Source organism: Antechinus flavipes, chromosome 6 (genome assembly GCF_016432865.1).
Source record: "Antechinus flavipes isolate AdamAnt ecotype Samford, QLD, Australia chromosome 6, AdamAnt_v2, whole genome shotgun sequence".
NCBI classification, from domain to species: Eukaryota; Metazoa; Chordata; class Mammalia; order Dasyuromorphia; family Dasyuridae; genus Antechinus; species Antechinus flavipes.
Window position 1 is genome coordinate 213,283,589 of NC_067403.1, and position 3,466 is coordinate 213,287,054.

A 3,466-nucleotide genomic window follows, 5' to 3' on the forward strand; every position below is an offset into this window, starting at 1 on the left:
ACAGCAGATAGATCATCAACCCTGAAGTAAGGAGGACCTGAATTCAAATCTGACTTCAGACACTTAACATTTCTTGGCTGTGTGACCCTGGGCAAGTCATTTAACCCCAATTGCCTCAGGGGAAAAAATTACAAAAGATTTCTTTTAACTAAATCCCTTTCCTTACTCCTAAAACCCAAAAACAAATCCCCCAAAACCTCCAATTTTTTGGCCTTATTTTCTTGGTTAATTTTTTTTTCCAACTAGACTCCACTTTCCTATCCCCACATCTGAAGGGTGGGTGTTGAAGTTTAGGGATTGGTTATGAGAAATATGTCATTTTAAGATTTAAACTTAAATATTTGAATTTAAATATCTTTGCCTTCCTTGGTTATACCAAACAGAGCTATAGAAAATATACTCTCTTGTTGAGCTATAGAAAATAAACTCTCTAAGAGAGTCAAGGGACAAAAACAAATTATATTTAGATGATGTTTCCCTGACCCTGTTTCAGGAAACTTGAATCCCTAGACAGCAAAGAGAGCCTCTTGGAGACAGGACTCTAAAAGGAACCATACTCTGCCAAACAGAACTGCCACTAGAGTCTGGAGGAAGGTCATGAAGAATCACTAGGCTGAGGGCAGGGGGGACCAAGTCCCTAGACATTTTCCTTCTTTCTTCCATGACAGAATTTTAAGGAAGTGGAAAGTGGGAAGTGAAACAAGCAGGAAGAGCAGTAGTTGTGACCCATACCTTCTAGGGATCCCAGAGACTGGAAAGGTACTTTCTGAATTACATATGCATTTATCCCCATATATGCAACATAGACAATACCAAGAGGTACATTATGGTGTATCCAGCCATATCTGACATATTTCATAAGCATACTTCCTTAAATTCCAGGTACTTTGTGTGTTAGAATCCTTTCCAAATTATGGTTCACAAGCCTCCACCGATACTGACTTACATGACAACTAGAGGATATACTTAATTCAAAGCAAAAGCTTTAGTGAAATAACATAGTAATAAAAATATTTACAGAGCATCCTGCTCATAAACCTGGGAATCACTCTCCCAGAAATATACACACTTCTAGTGGAAAAAGCAAACATATATAATGATTGGTAGCTTATGTGGTGTATATACATGGGAAACTCTTCTGAGGTCTTCTGGTGGTATTTTCATGCTGCTCTCTGTTGGATCTGTACTCTGACAAGTGTCACATCGTGGCCTCCTGTAGTTGGTCTTCCGCTATATAATTATCCTTAGAGTTGATATATCTTGAGCTGTGGTTCTCTCATTCACTTCTTTCAGGCAGATTATCATGCCTCTTCTCTTTGAGAAAGTGCTATAACAATGTTAGCCAGCTTTTTCAGTCTTCTAGTGGACCTTAGTTATGGTCTTTAGTTGAGGATATAACTTTAGGCTCAATTGCTATACTGTATACCCTGTGAAGGAGATGCTATACATTGGAAGCCTTTCCTTTGCAGAGAAGAGTTATGGGTATCTTAAAAAAAAAAAAAAACTCTCATTCAATGTCTCTCTGTAAGTCACCTTTTTTCTATTAATGATTATGAAGTTCTGCTCAGCCAGAAGGTATTGACAGAAGGTAGCAGATGCCCAAACTAAAACCTTGTCTGCTTAATGGATTTTTCTTTGAACCATTCTCTCCTTTCTGTCTATACTGAATCAGTTCAAATCTCATCTAAGTTGAGTCAGAAACCCATTTTAACTCTTAATCCATAAGCATTTTATTAAGTACTCACCCTGTGCCAGGAACTAAACTATGTTTAAGCAAATATTTAGAAGATTCTTCTAAAATGGGAGCAGTGCTGAGTAAAGCTGTGGTAAACAAATTGGCTTTAATTTAAATCATTAGACAATTCTGTACATATGGTATAAAATAGGTAACACAGATAAGGGTCCTGCTGTTAATAGAAAGTTGAATAGTTTGAAATTATTTTTACTATTCCTTTTGCCTCTCCTGCCTAGATCCCTTCCTTTCTCCCCTGCTCCAGCACCAAATTACAACTGATTTCATGTTTAAAATCAAGTACTCTGATGGACGTGGCTCTTTTCAACAATGAGGTGATTCAAGCCAATTCCAATAGACTTATGATGGAGAGAGCCATCTGCATCCAGAGAAAGAACTATGGGGACTGAATGTAGAGCACAACATAATATTTGTTGGGGGGTTTTGTTTGCTTTTTTTTTTCTCATTTTTTCCCTTTCTGATCAGATTTTTCTTGTGCAGCATGATAAATGTAGAAATATGTATAGAAGAATTGCTCATGTTTAACATATATTGAATTATTTGTCCATGTCACATATACTCTCAGCACCCTAAAAGTCTTGTAAGACTGTAGATTTTAGATGGATTGCTGAGCTGTGTGAATAGAGAGAGTTTCTTCATCAGTAATTCACTATAACTATGAAATCAGAGGATCTGACCAGTTCCCACCCCTAAAAAATAATTATCCTTAGATTTGATATGTCTTGAGCTGTGGTTCTATCATTCACTTTTTTCAGGCACATTACCAAGAACAGGATTGATGTGGGGTTTATTTAAGGGTAAACAAATAAAGCCAATGGTGCTGTAAAGTAGGTGCTATTATTATCTCCATTTAGGGAAACTGAGGCAAACTGGTTGTGGCTAGCCTAGAGCCTCATAGCTAGTAAGTGTCTGAAGCCAAATTTGAACTCAGGTTTTTCTAATTCCAGGACTAGACTCCTGTCTAGAGGACAGGTCGGGGGAAGAGAGAGAGAAACCATTTGGAACACAGTTTTGCAAGGGTGAATGCTGAAAACTATCTTTGCTTATATTTTAAAAATAAAAAGCTATTTAAAAAAGAAATAATTTTAATGACTTCCTACTGTAAAAATAAAATAAAATATTCTGGGAAAAATTGTTACTGTACTAGAAAAGTGAATAAACAATACATGCACCTTGGCTGAGTGATACCATTGCTAAGCACATACTTCAAAGAAGTGGAAAATAGATGTTAAAAGCCCATAGATGGAAAAATATTTATAGCAGAAAAATATTTATAAGCACTTTATGCCAGCAACAATCAAATGAAGTTGAAGGTCAAGGACATCTGTCCGTCAGTGTCTTGCAGATTGCTCTCTCAAAAGTTTTTGGACTGCAAGGCTGTGTGTATGGCTCTCTTCTGTCAATAACATCTCATCTTTCAATAACAGGTGACTCAAAATTATTTATTTTCTCCACTAATTTCTTGCCAATTCTGCCTTTTTTTGTTTTCCTCTCTCTTCCCTTTCTCCTCCTCTTTCCTGGGATAGTAAAGAAAGGAGATTCAAGATATCCTTCAAGCTTTGAAAACTAAAAGGGAAGATTTCTTGATTCCAACTGGGAATAGCAGAGCAGAGTAAAGGTGTTATCTGATTTGGATTCTAGAAGTCTTGGGTTCAAATACTACCTCTGACTCTTGTTAATTCTATGGCCATTGGCAAAACCTTTAACCTCTCT